The sequence below is a fragment of the Amblyomma americanum genome, chromosome 1, assembly GCF_052857255.1.
Source record: "Amblyomma americanum isolate KBUSLIRL-KWMA chromosome 1, ASM5285725v1, whole genome shotgun sequence".
Lineage (NCBI taxonomy): Eukaryota > Metazoa > Arthropoda > Arachnida > Ixodida > Ixodidae > Amblyomma > Amblyomma americanum.
In genome coordinates, this window is record NC_135497.1 from 331,213,202 (window position 1) to 331,236,080 (window position 22,879).

The 22,879-nt window shown below is 46.9% G+C and overlaps 1 pseudogene; it reads right to left on the reverse strand.

The window, feature by feature from the left end:
* Nucleotides 1-4,667: 4,667 nt before the first annotated feature.
* LOC144120880 (nose resistant to fluoxetine protein 6-like) lies at nucleotides 4,668-14,815 on the reverse strand (annotated as a pseudogene).
* Between the last annotated feature and the right edge of the window lie 8,064 nt (nucleotides 14,816-22,879).

Consider the following 22,879-nt stretch of genomic DNA (forward strand, 5'->3'; position numbering starts at 1 on the left):
CGTAACGTGTCACAGGTTTCTTGCAGCACGGAGCCGCTGAACGCAGCCCCGGCGTGGACGAACGTAAAGTCATCCAAGCGCTGTCAGCAAACGCCCGCTATAGGCCATTTGTACAGTCAGCGGCGCTAAACATGGCACTCCGTGAAGTGTCACCGCTGCCCAACATGTGTTTCTTCTCCGCCAGTCCGCACTCCACTTATCACGACGTTGTGGCATTTTTCACCAAGTAGTCTACTGCGTTTACGTTATGGTGCTGCCGCGTTCACGGCCATTTCGAAAAAGACCAGGTAAGAAGAAGCAAGACAATATTTCTAGTGATTGCGAAAGGTTTTAGAAGTAAATTGTGTTTGTAAAAATTTTGAAACGCTGAAGTTGTGAATCAAAGCAAGACTATTTAATTCTCAGAGCTCAAGAAAGGTTCCAAGCGACGCGAAACGCCCTTTTAACACCTTCTTTTGCACAAAGTAGTGGTTCAAGGAAAGTGGTTCGAAGAATCCGTACCCAAGTGTTAGAAGCTGGAAAATGCGCCAAGAAGATTTCGGAGGAGGAATGCTTCGAGGGACACTATCTTACTCCTTTCACCGATGGCTCCACGAGGAAAGAGGACGGCCTGAGCGGTCATCAGCCGTGGATGCTTATTCCGAACTGTGGAGTGCAAACGGCAGAACGTAAACAGCGCTCAACGCACATACAGCGCCTAAGCAAGCAGCTTGTAAGCTGTGCTTTGAATGCGCGCGTGTGTTCGCCCGATTTCATCGACGCAAGGTGAGGCACGTTATACACACGGGCGCCGCACCTTCTACTGCCCACGTCGCAGTTCTCAACCCTGTAAAAGGCTCGTCTTTTACTGGGTAACAAAGCTGTAGCCCAGCGTGGCCCCTGCGCTTCGTGGGTGAGAAGAAGGAAGCATCGGCGCACGCTTCGGCACACAGGCTGTAGCCAATGAGAGAGACGGAACACTGCGGAACTATGTGGTTCTCGGGCCGGTCTGTGCATATATCGACGAAATTTGAAAACCTCACACTGCCTACTTTAACGTTACTTCCGCTGCGAAGAAACATTTCTCATCTCCTCCTAACCCACCCGGCCAATCGTCTCGTAGGCGCTCCGTAACCGATCTTAGAACTGCTGACAACTGTACTGGCCTTTGGTTCGTTGGTTTATGGTTTATGCTGTTTTAACGTTCCATAGCGACTCAGGCTATGAGAGACGCCGTAGTGAAGGGCTCCGGAAATTTCGACCACCTGGGGTTCTTTAGCTTGCACTTACATCGCGCAGTACACGGGCCTCTGGAATTTCACCTCGATCGAAATTCGACCGCCGCGGCCGGGATCGAACCTGCGTCTTTCGGGCCAGCAGCTGAGCGCCATAACCACTAAGCCACCGCGGCGGCTTCTTTGGTTCGGGGCGTTGTTTGATTACTGAGAACTGTTTAAAGGAAGAAAATGCGGGACTCTGACCATGTCCCGGCATTTTAGGAGCGTCGGCAAAACTCAGGCTTCATCATCGTGCGCACGTGAAGGTTGCGCTGATATGGTTCAGTTGATGGCCTAATCTGCAAAGCACACGCTGAGACCCACTAGTTACAATTAAGGGCTGGGTGAAGGTGGATGTCCAATCAGTTATTTTGTAGGTGGCCGTCATGGCAAGGCAACCACAAGTTATTTCACATTAAGGAAAGTATAGGCGCTGAGAGATACGGGCAGAGCACGCTGATCTTCAGTGGAAGTTGGGGGGGGGGGGGGGGGCATAATGTGAGCATGTGGAACAATGTCGCAGATGCAGTCTCCGTGGGACCACCGGACCGCACTCGACAGTGATCGCACAATCGCCATTACAGTCACAACACGGAAACATGCTTTATTAAGGCATGTTTCAATGGCTCAATGGCCTTCAATGGCTCATACTGGCATCCGTTCGTTACATTTTAGGCCACATGACCTTTAGATCACGTGACATCACAAGGTCATGTTACCTAAGGTCCACGTGACATTAAGATCTCGTGACATCACGGCGCAGCGCGTCGTTATGTCCCGTGATCTTTCTGCACGCTTCGGCCAGCAGCTCTTCTCCTCTGTCGTGAAATGAATTCAAGCGCGGCAAATTCAAATCAGTGCAATGAGTCGCGAACAGCTTTCACCTTAACGCAGTTAAGAGATATCGAATTGCCTGCAAGGAATTTTTTGCCTCTGGCCTGGTCATCATGAGTAAAATCCGGTTTAATTTCACTGCGCTTACTGATAACCGCTGTAAATTAGAGATTCCACTGCCATCTTTTCTGCGATTTTCGTATGTCTTGATGACCCTTTGACAGGGGTCGCCTTTTTCATTTTTGACACTGCATTGCTATGAATTGTTTTGTCTACACTGGTTCCTTGTTTTCGCCTTTTTCCTTTTTCTAGTTCGACGAAGCCTGGCTAAAAGATATACAATTCGGCGTTGATAAAAACAGGATATTTTTCTTTATTCCAGATTATAAGCCGATTTTATGTCATATTTCTTGTTTTTTACTGCGGAGAACTGTGGTATGTCCAGTTAATAAGCAAAGACTGTACGGGGCAATAAGGTTTATCGCTGGATCGTGTGATAGATATTTTGCATGGGTGGTGGTCATACCTATGCCCCTTTGAAACTAAATAAATCAGTTGGTAGTCGGCGCCCGTCTTGTAAATATCCCTTCTCATCTTCCACGCCATCTCGGCGCTGTTTCTAACAGTTCAAGGAAAAAGCAGTTTTTTTATTACAACGAATCAGCCGGGCACGACGTATTGCATGAAGAATCCATAGATGGCACCAGCTACACTAGGAAGGAAGACCGCGGAAAACGCTACACGCCAGGCAGCCATGCTCACTTTTGTGAGCCGCCGAACTATTTAACGCAATCGTATCGTCACGGACGCTTCGCCCCGGTAGCCTTTTTTGCAAAGAAGTAATTTATTACCGGTAAACGGTAACATAACGTTAACTGAATGCCCCCAAACGCTACCGTTTGAAAAAGAAATCGATTGGTTACAAAACTACACACAATGTAGTTAATTACAAGTAATCGATTATGTAAAATCAAATATTGACGCATGTGAAATTGAATATCGAGTAAGGTAGACTTCTTCGAAGCATTTTATGTGTATACGACTGGCATTTGATTGGCTAATCAAACCGTGGCAGACGATGATTGGGAACCTCTCCATCCGCAAGTGCACTTGGTGTTTGTAAATTGCTTTCTGTGGAAAGGAAATGACGCAATATCTGTCGCACATCTCGGCGGACACCTGAACGGCGCCGTAAGGGAAGGGATATAGGAGGGACGGAGAGAAGAAAGGAAGAAAGAGGTGCGGTAGTGGAGGTCTCCGGAATAATTTAGACCACCTGGGGATCTTTAACGTGCCCTGTCATCGCACAGAACACGGGCGCCTTTGCGTTTCGCCTACATCGAAACGCGGCCGCCGCGGTCAGGTTTGAATCCGGGTGCTCTTTTATGTTTGTAAACTCGTCACTTGTGTATATATTGCTTGCATCTGACCTTAAGGGTGCCACAGTGAAACAACACGCCTCGCTGATACGAAGTTTCCACAGTTCAGGTCGCGACAAGCCGCTTAGACAAGCGCGCGAATTTTTGCCGTGATCCTTGTCCACCAACATGATGGCCATCTGGCATGCGCCAGTGGAAGCTGTCTATACGTTCCTACATAGAAAGCGACGGGGGGAAGGGGGGGGGGGGGGGGCAGGTGGAGAACGTTTGAGCTACTGGAATACTGTTTCTTCGCGTGCATTAATTTTCCCAGCATGGCCGCTTGTATGAAAAATTGAATAAGTTTAGTCAGTGAATAAGGGGTCTATATACCATTGAATGGGAAAGTGCCTATATACCATTGAATGGGAAATTCCTGAGCATTTCGGCTGTTGTGGGCCTTTTTCCTTGCCCGCGTTACTTCATGTATAAACACTCGTAATTGAGTTCGAAATTGAGTTCTTTGGGATGTCGCCTCAGCTTCTACCACGAATCCGTGTAGGCAAAGAAACAGTGAGTGTGCAGTCATTTTCTGTTGTACTTCTTTTTTAATTTCCGAAAAAGTGCAACATGAAGAACTTTCGGTGCTGCTTAACGAACAAATTTTGTATTCGGAATGGAATTCACCACTGCTTCTTTTTCTCACTTAGGTACACAAGTGGCATAGAGGAGCTTTAGCCAGTTGAAATCCTTAGACCATGCCCTGTAGAGCCATATTATTACGCGAGAAGAAAAACATGGAGTGGATCATTCCTCGATTTCGCACCGATATCAGGCTGCAATCTTCAAAGCACAGTCGTCCTGTTATAAGGAATCGGTGTAAAAAAAAAAATATTTCACGCAGAAAAGTGCGGCATTATTTCACTCAACTGTACATTCTTTAATCTAGTATTTCATGTCTTGTTTTGAACATCAATTTTTTGTAATTTCATTATTCTGGTTGCGCGTCTATGCACACGTGACATCTTTTGTACGCTTTGTATTTATCTATGTATCTTTCATATCCCTTGCATCACCTTGTTTTTTTCCTCCGTTTAGATATGCCGTGTATGAACAGGTCAAATAGGTTTCTGCATAAGTTCTATAAACACACCAACAACCGAAATGAAGGCAAAACAAACTATTTACACATTTGAGCACCTAGACAGACAACATGCCCTCAAAAATTCACTGTGATCACGGTGGCACCAGGTGCTGTGTCCTTTTCGCTAAATTCACTTTCACATGCGCTGTTGACGTAGCCGTTGAGGTTACGTCCGTTGATAGCGTTTTTCGTGACGTCAGGGAAGCCGTTCATGCACTCATGCATGGGCAGCGCCACGTCTCATGTTTTTCCGGCGGCGTCTCCGCTGGAGACTTGGATGGCTTTCAGTTCCTGATTTTCGTCCTTAATTTTGGAGTTGTCACTCATGATCGATTTCTTGGGTATGATTTTGGTTAATAATGCATTGTCCAGACAGGCCACGGGGCACTCGATGAAGATGTAGACGATGGAACCCACTACATAGGACATGATGGCCTGGGACAGATACGCTTGAGCCTGCAAACATCAAAAATGGCTGAGGATAGCAGCGTGTTTAGACACCGAGCTGCAGTTTCTCTGCGTTTCCGCTGCCGCGCCAGCGACTAACAACGGGCTGTCCCACATTTGAACGCCGGATCAAGAGGCCAGTTATCAAACACAAAGGCAGCACTGGTTAAAGATCCCTAACGTGTAATCAAGTTAGTAAAGAATCCTTTCATTGCAGTTTGGTCTGTGAAAGTTAGCCGATCTTTGTGGCGTTGGACGATATGCCTGTGCTTGTTTCGGAATTCAAGCGACGCATGCGAGTCAGCCGCGTTTCATTCACGTACCTGCAGGAATGGCTGCTGACTGATATTCTCTCGGCTGAGGATGGCGTTGCAGCCCATCAGGGTGACGTGCACGAGGTAGACGGAGAAGGAGAGCCTTCCCAGGGGGTACATGACGGGCCAGGCCAGGATCTTGTTGACGAAGCCGCCGTGGCCCGTCGCACACGCGTACATGACCCAGCAGGCGCCCAAGCTCCAGGAGGCGCGGTGGAGGCCCGCGTAGAAGGCCGACTCGACGCTCTCCGGCAGCCGGCCATCGAACCAGGTGCGCACTCCCATCAGCGCGGCCAGGGATACGGTGGCGGCCAAAGCCCATGCGGCGCCCTGGATGAGCCTTGACAGCTGGTTTTGCCGCACGGCAAGGCAACCGAAGGTCATGCCGACGACCAGGGAAGCCGCATGCGTGTACGCCTTGATGTAGATGTTGATGATACTCCTGCGCACTTCACAGAGGTAGAAGGTATAATGGCATGCCCTCATCCTCTATAAAGACAATCTAGCAAACGTTAAAGGCCGCTAATGATAGGTACGCAGGTACACTGAAAGACGGAAACCAAGGGAGCGAGACTCTGTGAAGCTCCCGCTACTCCAGAATGTGAAATTAGGAAGAAAAAGAAGCCCCTCAACCCACATCTCGTGCTTTTCTTCTTTTAAGGGCATGATCGACACACGAATGCAACCAATGCGATCAGGTATACTCATTGCAGTCGGGGGCAAGTTCAGAATTTGTTTCACGTTGTAGACGTTTCCGTTCTAGCTATGCCGATCATGCAGAGTTTATACCTTTTGTGTGCACCTGACGTTTTCATGCTACACCCCGTGCACGCCCTTCAGGGCCATGACGGTTTCAACAGCATTTCACGCCTGCTCCTTTGTACAAGCCCCAATCTGACGACGAAGCTTTCTGTTCATGCTTACGGGCAGACGCATATGAAGCTGTACGCATATCATTTGCCATGCATACACTGTACTCAAGGAGCTTGCATTGCTCCTCCTCTGCGTCGTCGTTACCATAGCCCCACCAGTATCATGCTCATTCTCGCTCCGCACCCTTTGTCGCAACTACTAAGAATCTTATAAACGCCCACTTTTTCAAAGACTTACGTCGTGTTCTCAAAACAAGCCTGCACGTGTACTGCCAGAATGACTTACTGGACGTCTGCAGTAAAGACAATGTTGAATTGTGTGTAGTTTTTGACGTAGACTTGGATGCCCGCCGTCAGGCAAGCGGCAGCTACGGAAGCTCCCGTAAGCCACAAAGCTACCTTAGGCCACCTGAAAAATGCACATGAAAGAAACGTTTCTTCACATTTCTCTTTCACTCATAACTGAACGTGCGCAGACAAACTCAGCGGAAGACGCCAAGGGATCAAAAAGAGAAGAGATTAACTGAATGTAGTTGATGCGCCAGGCTTTATGGTTTTTCTTTTACGCCGGCTGGCAGCATAGACCGTCGGTAATGCCAATTTTTAGGGCATGTTGAAGGAACTGAGCGACAAAAAGGCTTTCACGCTGATACTACACATTAACGACATTCTTGCGTATGAATCAGCGGATCCGTTTGCTTTACGCTTATGTAGACGATTATTCATTGCCTGTTAGGACTAAACATGACAGCACACTTCAATTTCAAACAGATTATAAGCTTCGGAATACACCTCACATTGATTCAAAAGAAGATAGGTTTGCTATTTGAAATAGATCAAAATAGCAACACGTCAGCTCTAATGCTTACACTAAGTCTCTTTGGCAAAGATGGAAAATGAGTCACTAGATGTAAATAGCAGTTTATCTCATGCAAGTAAAGTCTCCCATAGCAGTGACAACGCGAGAAATATTGTTCACCTGGGGAAGATGGCAACCATGACTATAGTGCTGTGAATTGCAATCTGGTATTCCCTGGTGATGTACCAGTAGTGTGGCATACACTGCAATCCAGAGAATAAACCATGAGCAGCTCATAAAATACCTTCTGACAAGCGAGATACACAAAATACAAATGTTTCAGTTACACGTTGCAGTTAAGATTTACGGTTTATGGTTTATGAGGGTTTAACGTCCCAAAGTGGCTCAGGCTTTGAGAGACTTCGTAGTGAAGTACTCGGGAAATTTCGACCACCTGGGGTTCCTTAACGTGCGCTGACATCGCACAGTAACCAGGTCTCAAGAATTTCGCATCCATCGAAAGTGGACCACCGCGGCCGGGATCGAACCGGACGCTTTCAGGTCAGCAGGCGAGCACCATAACCACTGAGCTACCGCGGCGGGCTGAAGGTAAGTTTTTGCATTGTTTAATGGGAGAAAAAAAATGTAATCGTGCGTCAACGAACGAACAACGTACACTTTTATTCTTGCTCTATAGGTAACGGCTTCAGGCGCATTAGACAGCAGAGTGATGTAAGTTTACCTCGGTGCATCCTTATACGTGCCTGCACGTGTGGGGTCTTTGAATCTAAAGTTTATGGAAATAATAATAATGCGACAGCCCACACTGCCATAGAAAGAGACTTAAATCCCGAACACAACAAAGCGCAGTACGGGGTCTGTCAGCGTGCCCGTTAAATGGCCACACACGTCCCAGCCTCCCAATTAACGTTTCAAGTAGGAAAATCGAACTTCTGCACAAGCAGCTGAACGCGCTTCAACGCGAAGACTCACCAGGTCCTTGTAGTCGTCCATGTAGTTCTGGCTCATGGTGAATGTCTTCCACCAGTTCTTGTCGCAGGGCTTCATCAAAAGCGGCCAGTAGTCATGCAGCGGGGGTCCGTCCACGATGGCCGGTATGAGGTACACGAATCCCAGCAACGCAGCCATCGGCACCATCAGTCTGTGCAGATGCAGTGGGTGCATGCGTTATAGCCTACCCGAGCGCGCGTACAGGTGCGAGCAGCTATGGAGATAGCTTGGGCGTGACCTCATAGGCGCCGTGAAAGTGGACCATGCTTCCTCAGTACACTTTGGCGTAGTTGGCACTAAGAGGATTAGAAGAGCGCGCAGCCTTTCACCGTGGTCTGGATCCGCCAACATGGCAGCTGCTGTGATGTCGGTGCAAGCTATCCAGAGGTTATCCCGAAACTCAGGAACGCCTCAAACGGAAACTGAGAAACAGGCCAACTAAGAAAGAGTGTGGCTGCTACAGAATGACTCTAGGGCGATATGGATAAAGCCGGCGCAAGTGAAGAGTGCTTGTGTATAGGTCCTCTGTGCTGATTGCGCTAGTGGCATTTGCAGGATCAACAGTGTACTTCTCAGGAAACGAGTACCACGATGTCTACCGACAGAGTTATCAGCGCCAATAACCAGCTTTGAAACACGAACTACCTGTGGGTGTGTAACTACATACAGCAGTGCCGTTATTAGTTCGGAACATCAACGGCCATCGGCTGTTCACAGTCACGATTTCGTAAAAAAAATAACAAAGACGATTTCTGGCGTGAAATCGCGTGCGTTTGTTGCCTTTTTATCGCTCCTTTCTCTGTAAGCAGTGCTCACCCAAGCTTTCGATACGCATCAGGCTCGCTGCAACAGAAAGGAGGTAAATAGCTCTGTGTGTGTAGCCGGAAGAAACAATAAGTCGTCGTAGTTTTCTTGCAGCCCCGTCACTTGGACAATGCGCCGTCACTTGGACAATGAGCCTCGTGAACATAAATAAGTGAACATATTCCCTGTGATGGGAGAAAACACAGGAAGGATATGGAGAGAGGTTAAGTACGCAGTCTTTTCTTCGCATTGATCTTCTGTCAAAAACTCTACTTATCTATACCCTTTCTTTTCGTTCAGTAAAACACGTCACAAATCGAAGCTCGTAGTTGAAGCCGTGCAGTGTAAATAATTCAGTTCTAAACTATGTATCGCCACAATACACGGCGGCATTCCTTCCCATTCCGGCTTACCTGATATAGCGTCTCACGAGCGGCATGATGTAGAGCAATACTGGGGAAACGTCCCTCCCCAGGAAGGCGGAAAGGAATCCGCTGCAAAAGTTTGATTTTGGTGCAGATGAATCCTCTCTCGTTTATTCAAGCGGTGCTCATGAAGAAAACAGACTTAGGATAGAAGAGAAAAACATATGAGGGTCACTGTGGGAAGTCCGGTTAGCATTTAGATTGGGTATGATAATTTAAGTAAGGAGCTTATTTTTATATTAGTGCTGTTTTAGGTCAATTTAACCAATAAACTGGATATGTCATGGAACTGCAAGAGGAGAATAATGATACGGAGTTTATTTTTTCCCCAAAATTCAGTGGTTGAGTAGAGAATCACATTTTCTACTTTCGATTCCTGTGCTCTCTAATGATTCTCTTTTCCCGGTGATAGCTTTCAATCGGGAAATTCGAGTGGCAGGAGTAGAAGGGTATGTCTCCGCGCGGTCATTTTCACTGCCTGTTTTACAACAAGCGTGGAATTAACGATATAAACAAACTTTTTTCTCTCGCAGTCGTGCGCGATTCCTCTCTCATCAGTCAAACGCTGAGCCTGGAACCATTTGGGTAGAGTTGCTGCAGTGCTGGTCGAAGTGTTATCCGTCTACTGTCGCCATCAGTCCCAGTTCAAGCGCTGCTATAGCCCCCTCATCCGTTAAACCGTTATCCGCTAAAGCAACGACATTGCGATACTTACGTTATGGCGAGAAATGTCTTCACAGCCATGAAGGTGTTCAAATGGACAGTAAGCAAGATGTCCTCTTGTACCCGACGCATGAGGCAAATCGTGTTAGCTGAACGGAAAGGAAAAATCGTAAATATACAAATATTTAATGTCATCCTGAGTCATTGCTGAGGTCTGCTGACTGGACTACCCGCGCTCGATTTTGCATTAATTCTGGTATACATCCGACCAAACTAAATCGTAGCTATCGTGTTAAGTTCATGCTGTGATATCGTTGTATGTGCTACACGAGTTTCGACGTCCCGAAGCTCCACGCGGGTTATGAGAAGCGCTATAATAAAGGACTCCGAATTAAATTCGACTGCTTGGGGGTCTTTTACATACGCGTTTAGCGCACAGCACTCGAGCGTACTTTGCATTTCGCCTTTGTCGAAATGAGACCGCGTTTCGGTTCCACGAGGCTCCATTCGTCAGCCAGACGCCACATCCACCGAGCCACCGCGGCGGGTTGCCTTCCAGCATTCTGGCGCCCCCTCCACTTTTTCTCCAGCTTAGGTTTCGCGCCAGCACCCTGGAGCGTCCTTGATACTCACAGCTGGCGTGAAGGTCTCGAAGCATGTGGCTGTGTCCCAGCACCACCCACGTGGCCGAGAAAACCCGCACGCCGTGGATGAATCCGAGCTTGTTTGAGTAGTCTCCCCAGTTGGGCATCTCCATCAGCTTCTTGAAGGCCCTCCGAAGGGCGAGAGATTACACGGCTTCGTGCACGAAGCCTGCGAAATGGCGCCAGCGATGTTCACAGCTGCGACAGAGACAAAGCGATCGGACATCATCGCGTTGCCGAATCACAGAACGCGTCGTGAGGTTTGCTGGAAGCTGTTCGATTATTCTTGTCTCCCAACATTGTGAAAGCACTTTCCTTGAGGCTTCAACGCTCTGATAGAGTCCCAGGCTGTTGTTTGTGGCCGGATACGATACAACCTTTTACACTAGCCCCGAAGGTTTCGTTTGTACGCTAGGATGCCTCTATTGTCCGCCTTACTCTGTTTTATTTACTTTTTTGCCAGAATAATTGTGCTGTACGTACAACTGTGCTTTGTACATTGAAGGAATAATTCAAGTTGACGAATGTGCCTATGAGTACACAGGCGACTGCAGCCGACGCAGCGCTGGCTATCGGAATTACACAATACCTTTCGGGCGAGAAGGAGCGCCGCAGCACATAGCCACTATGTGTGCGTGTGTGTGCATTGGTGCGCGCGTGCGTGGAGTTTGTAGATACTGCGCTCGCGACCGGAGAGCGAAGAAATGAACTTGACTAGACTTGCTACTTCGGCTTATTATGTATACATAGTTCCGCAGGAAGGAATGGCGCGCCAAGAACAGTTAACGTTGGAAGAAAAACACCCGCGCATGTTGTGTTCTTATTCCAAAGTCCAGTTTTTGTTGCGCCATTCGTTCGAGCGAAGGCACGCGACCGAAAAACTTTCTTACCTGTGAAGGCGTTGTATTTCGTCAACCTGTCTTCTGCCGCCACCACCGTCCTATAGATGTCGTATGCAGTTCCGAAGAGGATGAAAGCCGTCCACAGCAGAAATATGCACCTGCAAAAAGTGCGTAAAAAAGAAGTGTCTTAGGTTGTGCGTAAGGGCAGTGCAACATTCGTAGAGCCCACAACCACTAAGAGGCGAGTTACTTACAAAAACTGGTTACACGACTCGCATTCGCACAAAAGCGAAACAGAAACGACAACAAAACAGGGTCTGAACATTTTGAGTCGACAAAAGTTTACGCAAGTGACAAGAGAGAATATGTACGGGCCCACAAAAGTTTCTGGAATGCCAAAAGCGCGCAAGACTTGGATTACCTCGCTACGTACAGGCACAACCATTCATCGATGCATGTCTCGCAAGAAAGTGCGGAGCACATTTCTTCAATTAGTGGCTACGCGCTTAGACTGCTCAGGAATTAAGCTTTGTTGTAATTTTCTTCTTCCGAACGCTCTTGTGGGCACCGGCACGTTTTGGCTGTAATTGCCGAGGTGTTGACCAGAAGACAAGCACACTGATATGAGAGGAATGCACTCGCATATTCACTAACTGCTGCTGCCTGCAGTACCAACCACACTTGGTTTAGTGGTCGAGACTTTTTAGAGTAGATTGCTCGTGGGCAGACTGCGAAAATGCCATAATGGAAGCAATGCGCTCAATCACAGCGCAGTAAATGAGTCAAGAGTGAACTGAAAGCAATCGGTATTTGAGGGAGAGAAAGGAAATCCATACACATGGAATAATACACGTACCCACACATAGGAAAAGGAAGCACGATTGTGTTTGCCAAAAGGAGAAACATTTACATAAACAAATAAATAAATAAATAAATAAATAAATAAATAAATAAACAATGCCTCCGGGGCCGACGAAACGGGGCTTGTGGCGGTGGAGCATAAAAGGGTGGGCTGCTAAGGTAGGCGGCAAGGGTGGGAGAGCGACGTGTACTGGTGACTGCTTCAGCATAGGTGAGCGGTGCTGCCACAGGCAGAAGTGGGCGGCTGGACAGCAGAACTGCAGCGAAATGCTCCTGAATAGCACGGCGCATAGTGGGCGTGAGGGATGCCGCCTGGTGGAGAGTAGGGCAGAGGAGGTCGAGAATGTGATGTAGCAGAGAAAGCCGGCGAGCGACTTCTCGGACGAAGTCTTCGACGTGCTGCATGAACAGGGACTGTTCAGAAGACGATACATTATGGGCCAAGCCAGCAAGACCCTCCGCCGGCGCGCCGGACTGGCGCGTAGAACCGCGTTGCTTTCGTAGTTCGTCGTAGCATTGGCAAAATTTGGATGACGTTAGTGACGGAGCTGGGGTTCTTCGCCAGGAGCATCTGAAAAGCGTAATCGGCGATCCCTTTAAGGATGCGAATGACTTTATCAGTTTCGGTCATGGACGGGTTGACACGCTTGCACAAGTCAACGACATCCTTGATGTAACTAGTGAATGCCTCTGGCGGTAGCTGAGCTCGAGCACGAAGACGTTGCTCGGCGCGAAGTTTCCGGACGGCGAGGCGGCCGAAAACGTCGACGAAGCTCGTCTTAAAGGACGACCAGGTGGGAAGGTCGGCTTCATGGTTGCGAAACCATAGGTTGCCAACGTCCGTGGGGTAGAAGAGGACGTTGATCAGTTTAACGGAATCGTCCCACCGATTGTAACTGCAGACACGCTCCTAGGAGGCCAGCCAATCGTTGACGTCCTGGTCGTTGGTGCCACTAAGGAGTGAAAGGTCACACTGGCGCGGCAAGCCGGAACAGGGGATGGAGGTAGGGATGGGCTTCGATGGTTCGCTTGGACTTCCCGACGAGAAGCGTTCCGCATTGAAGTTCCAGGATGAGGAGCGGGACGGGAACCGAGACACACCCACGAAGTGTAGAGGTGTTTATTAGAAGCGCCGGTTAGTGTGTGTTGGTCGAACAGCGACGCGATGGACACACTCACAGGCATAACTCGAAATCCCAGCTGCACTTCGTCTACATCTTCGCTGCGCTGCTTGAACTGCTGCCGGTCGGTCCCATTACAATATAAATAAATAAATAAATAAATAAATAAATAAATAAATAAATAAATAAATAAATAAACAAATAAATAAATAAATAAATAAACGAATAAATAGGCGTCCGAAGGCTTGCATATTCCTCATTTTTTACCCAATCAGGGTTTGGCGTTGGTCCAGCTTGACTGGCCAGTCAATATAGCACCATGCAGCCTTGATATTAACCTTGAGATCACCCACTACTGCATGGAAGAAATGGAGACGCGGGTGTCCGATATGCAAACACGAGAACATTGAAGCCGATATTCATCACTTACTGTGGGACTGCCCAGCTCTCAAGCCTACAAGGATCCGGCAACTCAAGGTAGCGGGTCTTTCACCAAGCAACCCTGTTTCATACACTGCCTGGACGTAGGGACCGTACCATCGTTCTCCACTGGACTTCATCAAATCAGCTAGCCTTTTTCCATACATTTAATTACGGATTCATATTTAGTCACACATTCACCCATAATTGATACCCTGTGACAATAAATTTGGTTTTAGAAAAATGGAGACGCCAGTTGTAAGAGTTCGTAGTATGAGAAGCTGTACCTCGGTTAGAACATGGGAATTCTGTAAGGTCAGCTGACCTGTGGTACTGACTTGTGACTGACTTGTGACTTGTGGCACTGCGTCAACTGTTGTTCACTCGCTGACAGAGATCCGTTCCGAACACTTAAGGTCAGAAAAGACGATGCCAAGACTGGGTTTCTTTTTATTCATTTTAATAAAAAAGTCTCCCAGCGTGCGCTGGGAATTATAGATAAAGTCTACAAATAGTCTGCACTGTTTTTAGCTTTTCTCTCGTTCTCTTTGCCAAGAGGTGCATTATGATATACACTGTCACCAAGCAGCTGTTCACGACAGGCATCTGCTTACTTAACTGGACGGAACCTGGCCCTGTTCGCTGCTGCATGACCTATTAACTCTGCTGTAGTGATTAAAAATCGACTGTAGAAATTAAAGTCAACAGGGGATTAGAATAAGTATTCTAATCGATGTGAATTAATGGGTCATTTCTGCAAGTCGATCACTGGTCCTAGTACAGTTTCAAAAAAAGAAAAGAAAGGTGTGCGAGTGTATTTTCGCTAGTCCAAACTCAGAGTTCCGATTTTAGGTACAAAAATCTTAGCGAGGCGTAGATGTATACGACATCTGTCACGACATGGGAACAATAAATGCGCCATTATGACGAAGAATAGAGCTTAGCAATTTAAACTGTTTTTGTTTTTTTTTCTTACCGCCTATTCCGTACGTATTATCATGGTGATTATCACGGTGGAGGCGAGGATGCAGTTCTCTTCAAATAGGGCACGTATTTACGTGGATGGCGAGGTTTTTCTGAAGAGCGATGTGCAGCCACTTTAGCAGTGACACACTTCTCAATTAACTTTTTAATTTGCGCAGTCTGGTCGTTACGGCCAACAGCAAGGTCGCAACTGCTGTGAAGATGATGTGAAATTGGTTTTTGAAATGAAGAAAACGTCGTTCTCCAAAACCATTAGCGCGAGGAAATCTGGTGATTTTTTGCCCGAAATCGTAATCGTAGCTCATGATGAGTGCTGGAAGCTCGGTGCAAAAGCAGTGTACTCTGGTGACGTGATGCACTTCGTACGGCGCCCGATTCGAGCCGCCTCCGCTATTGTACCGCGGCATGCATTTTGTCATTCACTTAATAATAATAATAATTGGTTTTGGGGGAAAGGAAATGGCGCAGTATCTGTCTCATATATCGTTGGACACCTGAACCGCGCCGTATGGGAAGGGATAAGGGAGGGAGTGAAAGAAGAAAGTAAGAAAAAGGCTTCGTAGTGGAGGGCTCCGGAATAATTTCGACCACCTGGGGATCTTTAACGTGCACTGACATCGCACAGCACACGGGCGCCTTAGCGTTTTTCCTCCATAAAAACGCAGCCGCCGCGGTCGGGTTCGAACCCGGGAACTCCGGCTCAGTAGTCGAGCGCCCTAACCACTGAGCCACCGGGGCGGGTCATCATCATCATCATTCACTTCGTCGCTCACAAAAACGACGGCAGCGAAGTAGGGAAAATAGAAGAAGGATAGGAGATATAGTTGAAAGAAGGAGAGCATCGAAAGGTGGCTCGTGCGCCACAGACACTCTGTGTGCCAAAGACAACAGTCCGTCCGGTAATCTTTTAGCCTCATATACCAAAAAATTCTGGACAAGCGCAATTTTCCAACAGGAAGTTAACTTCTCGGTTATAAACACTTATGCCCCGACGTTTTCTCATAGCATAAATTGCTCCATGACAATCAATACACCCACAGAACACTACTTGGGACGCTCCTACTTTCTGCTATTTATTGTCAAAGGCGTCCCTTATTGGATTTCAATGGCAATCACTACTCGGCGCCAGCGCAGGACAAACTTTAAAAGCAAGATTTTGCTACGGCTCAGGACGTTTCACCATTCCCGCCAATATGTTCATAACAGTATCTTATAATACTCCACAGTTGCCTCACAAATAAAAGTGTTGTCCAAGAAAGCTCGACTTGGGGTGGCCGTTGAAGTCTATGTCATCCAAGAAGGCCAGAAAATCCAAGAAGGCCTTGGTAGAAGGAATATAATGTACGTCGCGGTATCTGTTGGAGGCGCAGGCGTCGGAACCTGCATGCAATTCGTCGTGGAACGAAGTTGAGGCACTGACAAATATTTGCTCCGCATCTCCTCAGGGGCGCCACAACGTGGGCAATCGCCAGCCAGGGAGAGGAGGTCATGTCGGCAAAGACGCGAGTCAGTCCAGCAGCATACCAATCGTAGCCACACGTGTTCAGGCAAGCGAGGCACCTTCCTGAAGCCGGACGGGGAGGCGTTGGAGACGCCGGGATCGCGAGTAGTTCAGCGGCAGCTGGGGCTCGATAACGGGTCTCCCCAAGTCTGACGGTACCACGTCGGGCTCCGTGCTTCGCTTTCTTCAGTGCGCCTGCAACCTCGTTTGAAATATTTGCAAAATTATTCAACACAAAACGAGAAGCAACTATTCGCGGTCGGCCTAGCTGACCAGAGGCCATTTTAGGTAGGGTGTCCAAAAAGTAATGACCCTCATTTTTAATGCGGAAGCCTTACTTGCCCCGTTAAACTAAAATCCGTGTGCGTGTCCGTGTGTGCGTGCGTGTGTGTGCGTGTGTGTGCGTGCGTGCGTGTGTGTGTGTGTGCGTGCGTGCGTGTGTGTGTGTGTGCGTGCGTGTGGGGGAAAGAGGAGGGCGGGCGGGTTCTCGATGGTACTCATAAAAGATGGCGTCTAAATGAAACCTCGGGCCGTATTCTCGATATTCGCCTAACCGCCCAGAGCGGGGCGTACCCTTGACGCGCACATAGAGGCGTTGCCAAGGTACGTTGACGCAGAATGGGATGACAAAATTGGAAAAGAAAGGAAAAAGCATCACAACGATACATACTGTCGTCTGCTACTAGGCGCTAAGTTCAAAAAACACCGATGCCCTAATGCGTGCCTGAAGCCGAGCATTTGCGGCGCGTAGGTGCGCACGCGTCCCGTATTACAGCCACTGAGCGAAACAGTGCAATGCGTTGTGGTCTCAGCGTATCAGTGCATACATATGCATTGGCCAGCAAAGGAATATATGGCTCTGGCGTTGGTTCTTAACGCGGCGCGAATAGTCGCAAGATTAGTGAAGGCGGTTAAGCGGTAACTGCGTGAAGCGATGTTCTTCCCGACTCTCCCGCTGCTATACCCACAAGAAGCGACGAAACTTGGCGGCAGAGCATGAAAAACACTATAAGTGAGAATTATTTGGCGGTCCCTGACTGCCGCTTCGTTGGCACATGCGGCGTTAAGCGGGAACTCATCGCGCGCCCATACAATGAAGGCAAAACAAAATGATATAGTCGAAATTTATCGCTTTATAACTTATTTTCGCCGCATGAAAAAAGAGATAAAGAAAACAACTTGAATGAAAATTTTGTACCTTTGTCCATTCACAGCTAGGAACATAATTGGAAGAGCTCTGCGAAGCACGCAATCGCGCCAGATTTAAAATGGACTGTGCAGAGGGAAGCAGTTAATGCGATAGCGGTACCGCGCTGCGGCGCAATTCGACTGGAAGCTCTGCTCAATTTTATGCAGAATCACCGCGCGTTGGCCCGCGCGCCCGATGATAGTATATCGGCCAAGGAAAGGCGGGCGCTACGCGTGCGGCTGGCAAAGGATTTTAATTGGAGGCACATGGGAGAGTGTTGTGTTGTGTTCGGTTTTATGGCACATAGGCAGCTAAAGCCATCATGCGCCAAGCTCAAGGTATACAACTGGATGTCTGTAGAATGTTTAGGAATATGAAAAATCGTCGATGGTGTAGATGGCCTAAAAATATTGAACTGCCTTGTAATAACAGCGAAGAAGAAATCTGGAAATAGCTAATGGTAAAAGCCGCAAAGAAGGTCAGGTAGCCTCAGCAGCTATCCTTGGCTGAGCAAGGATCCTGAGGTTCCCAACCAATGAAATAAAAAGCCTCAGCCTTCTTCTCAGGAATGAGAAAGTGGCTGATGTGTATCCTGTACTAAAGCAGACTAGTGGTTCAAGGTTTACAGTTTTTCAAGTACCCCTGCTTCTTTTAGAAAGCTAAAAACGGAATGTATGTTAACAATGGCATTATCACTTACTTAAGAGCAGTGCTGGATGAAAAGGATTGCATTCATTATAAAATTAAGTAATATAGTTTTTCCTTAGTGTTTCGAGTTGCAGACATGAAAATAAAATGTGATTAATCGTTATATCATCTCCGCATTCGCAAATAGGTTTGTCTTGTTTTGTTAGCAGGAAGTTGTGTGTAAGGTGCGTGTGGACTATCCGGAGTCGGCATAAAATCACTTTCTTAAAACGTTCCTGGTGCACGCATGATTTAAATTCACCTAAAACTGGCTTTACCAAGTGTAGTTTATTACTCACTTCGCCGTTCCATTCCGACTGCCATTTTTCTTTTAATTAACGCTGTACTAAGTTTATGCAATCCTTAAAAGGTATATTTACTTTTTTATTTTCTTCCCACGAGCTTTAGCAGTGAAGAAATCTGCCCTCTCGTTGCCTCTTATTCCGACATGACTGGGAACCCAGCCGAATTTTATGTTTTGTCCTCGAGTTGTGGCTGTTACTATCTTGTATATGATGTCACCAAGAATCGGAGTGACTACATTTCTAGAGTTCAAAGCTGTAAGTATACTGAGGGAGTCTGTGTAAATAATACTGTTGGTAAGGTTCTCGTTTTGTATTTTTTCTACGGCCGCACAGACTGCGTAACATTCTGCAGTGAAGATGGATGAGCACTGTGGAAGTCGTACTGTTTTCTCCGACTTCCCTCGGACCACTGCGCTCCCTACGTAAGCGTGTGTTTTTGAACCATCTGTATAAAACTGCGTAAAATTGCTGTATTTTTCTTCGAGTGAAAGCAATTCTTGTACTATATGTTGTTGCGGAGTTTGTTTTTTATGGAACTGCGTACGAGTGAGATCACAGATTGCAGGAAAATTGCACAATGCAGGCAGTGGATCTCGTCTCCGAGCAATGTCAGGTAATGCATCCAGTACGCCGAGGTTTTGGCACATCTCTTCAAAACGCAGGAGCAGTGGCCTGATAGCGAGCGGTTTGTTGTTAAACAATGTTCTAGATGGGCACTTTGTGACTATTGGGGAACATAGGTGTTTGGGCAGTGAACGAAATTTTTAAATGTATGAGCATGTGAGCATGGTTCTTCTATCAGTAAGCGACGGTTCGTTGATTTTTACATATAGGCTATTTATGGCTGACGTTCTGTAAGCACTAGAGAAAAGACGCAAACTTAAATTATGTATTGGATCTAGTCGTTTCAGGTAGGAAGGTAATATACATCCATAGTTCAAGGTGGAGCGTACCACTCAGCGATAATTTTATAAAAGACATGTCCTGTCAGCACCCCAACGTTTACGTGACAGTACTTTGAGTATATTTCGGGATCCGGAGGCTTTATTTTTCAGTGCGTTTATATGAGGCAGGAAGTTGAGTTTTTTGTCAAAAGTTATCCCTAGAAATTTATGCCCATTTTTGACGGGTATATGTGTTCCGTTCATATGTATAAATGGGTCGGTTTGTATGCCTCGTTTCAGCGAGAAAAGGATGACTACTGTTTTCTGTGTGGAGAACTGGAAACCTTTCTGATCTGCGCATGTCACTAGTTTAAGCATTGTCAACTGTGTTTGTTTCTTGCATGTTGCTACGTTTTAGGATGTGCAGGCTATTTGAAGATCGTCAACGTACACTGAATACAGGATGGACTTTGGGATTATTTTACTTGTCGAATTCATTTTTATAATAAACAATGTCGTGCTTAAAATATACCCCTGAGGAACCCCGTTCTCTTGAACAAAGCTCCTGGACAGGGTTGATCCCAGGTGTACTTGAAATGAATGGTCCAAAAGGAAGTCAGTGAGGCAGTTTAACATCCTACCGCGGATACCTAGGTTGCCCAGGTCGCGGAGTATCCCAAACCTCCAGGTTGTATCATACGCTTTCTCCATATCGAAAAAAAAAAAACGGCAAGACAGTGCTGTTTGTGTATAAAAGCTTCTCTTATTCTGTTTTCGAGGTGAACTAAATGGTCTGTTTTTGAGCATCCCTTTTTATAACCGCATTGATGGACATCAAGAAGTTCGTGGGATTCAAGAACAAATGTTAATCTTATATTAAGGACACTTTCGAAAGATTTCGCGAGACAGCTTGTGAGGGCTGTCGGCCTATAGCTACTTGGGGAAGTTGGTGGTTTTCCAGGTTTCAGGAATGGTACTATAATGGCTTTCTTTCACTCTTTAGGTATTTTTCCTTCTGTGAATATTTTGTTAAAGAAATTCAAGAGTGCCTCTATGGCAGGCTGGGAAAGATGGGCAAGCATTTGATAGTGCATCTGATCGGGTCCTGGAGCAGTTTTTTTGTCGGCAGACAGTACAGCATTGATTTCTTGGAGAGTCATTAAATTGTTGTATTGTTGGTTTGCACCTCCACTTGTTGGAAGTCTTTGTTTTTAGGCAATACTTTTGTATTTGAGGAAGGACTGCGTATAGGGATATGGACTAGAAACTGCAGCCAAGTGTTCGCCCAGAATGTCTGCCTGTTCCCCTATGCTTGTTTGTATGCTAGGTTTTGTCAAAAGAGGAATCGTGAACGGTGACAAGTTGCCATATAATTTCCGAACCTGTTCCCACTTTTTCTTTTATGTTATTTGACAACTTATAGATGAAATTTAACACTGCCATGAAGCTTTCTCGGCACTGCGACGGACGTACCGAGCTTTTGCTCTTGCCTTTTTAAAACGTACGAGGATCTCATGTTTACGGTACCTGCGAAATTTGCCCCAAGCTCTGTTTTGTTGTATTTTTGCTTCCTTGCATTCCCTTGTCCACCACACTTTGTTTTTTTGCCGCATCACTCCTGAAGACAGAGGAATAGATAGGTGTGCGGCATTAATTATACAATTCGTGAACATTTCGTTTATCTCGTCGATGCTGAGGTTTTCTAAAACTATATCTTCTAAATTGGCTTGTGCTCTAACAATTTCCCAGTCTGCTAAATGCATCTTCCAACGTCGCGGTGTAATTGGGATGATTTCTGGCGCAGATATAAAACTGATTACTGCAGGAAGGTGATCGCTGCCATATGGGTTGTCGATAACGTCCTATTTAAAATCGTTAAAACCAGATGGAGAACTAAAAAACAAATCTAACCAGCTCATATTGCCCGAGGTTGGAGAGCAGTATGTGGCCTTTTCCGTGCTTAAAATACATATATTGTTTGTAAGAATAAAATCTTCGATTGTTTGCCCCCTAGAGTCGCAGCTCTCGCTTCTCCAAAAAGGGGAGTGAGCGTTAAAATCCCCAACTACCGGATATGGCTCTAGAAGTTCATCTATCAGTTTTTGTAGGTCATGGACTCTTAATGCAAAGTGTGGAGGAATGTACACGGAACAGATTGTTAGTGTTTTGTAGCTGACGATGCTCACTGCTACCGCTTCAAGTTTTGGTTTGAGCTTGATTTCTAGAGTAGGGACGCCGCGCTGAACAACAATCGTGACGCCTCCCGAGAGTCGATTTTCCTGCTCTCGATCGCGTATAAAAGTTTTATAATGTTTTAGGATATGCACATGTTGTGAACCAAGATTCGTCTCCTGAAGACAAAACTATGGGTAACGTTCACCCTAAAATATGTGTTATGTCACTAATTCCGCGTAAGTCCTCTGCAATTCCACTGAATTAAAAAAAAACCATGTTTATGTTTTTGAGAGGAAATGAAGGGGGATTTACCTATGTGGTGGGCCCATTATGAGGGGCCTGTCTTTTTTCCGCTCAAGAGGGCTGTTCCACCTCTGTAATGGAGGCGGAGTGGGTGTTGTATCCATAACCTCAACCGAGGTGCTGGAGGACCGCGGAAGGGCCGCGGTTGTGTTAGTTTCAGGCCTCTCCCGACGGGGGGAGGTCCTGCGGGATGCCGACCCATGTACCGGCGCTCCCTGCTTTGAGGGTGGCAGAGCAGCCTTCGCTGTCCCTGCCTGGGGCGTGGGTGGCCCTGCATGCCATAGGCTCTGTGAAAGCGGCCTCGGCAGGTGCCGTAGTGCTGTGTGGTGCTACGCCCCCGCGCATCACATCAGCGAAGTTGGGTTTTGCTGTGAAAGAGAATGTGTTGGTAAAAGCAAAACGCCTCCTTGCTTCTTTGAATGAAATGTTTTCTTTTGTCTTTATGGTTATTATTTCTTTTTTCTTTTTTCCAGGACGGACACGCCCTGGAGTACGGAGCATGGTCTCCTTCGGAGTTTGCGCAGAGCAGTGCTACGTCACATTCCTCAGAATGGTGATCTTTCGAAGGGCATTTCGCGCAGGTTTTGCAGCCGCGGCAACTTTGTGAGCCGTGGCCAAACTTTTGAAAGTTTAAACATCGGCGGGGATTGGGTATATAATGTCTGACATTGACTTTCAAGTATTCAACTTCGATTGTTTCGCGCAAGGTACTGGTGTTAAATGTGAGGACCATGTGTTTGGTATCTATTTGTTATCCCTGCGGATCTTGATTCGGTGAACGTTGATTACATTCTGGTCGGTGAGCCCTTCAAGCATTTCGGCTTCTGTGAAATGGGTAAGTCAGATTCAGAGATTACACCTCGGGCTGTGTTTAGAGATCGGCGGAGGGTTAAAGAGACAGAGATGTACCCTATAGACACAATGTGTGAGAGTTTGGAACACTAGATGCTGTCGCGCAGTTCAAGAAGTAAGTCGCCGCTGGCCATTTTTGAGACCTTGTAGCCAGGGCCCAAGGTATCGGTTAAGCATTTTGACA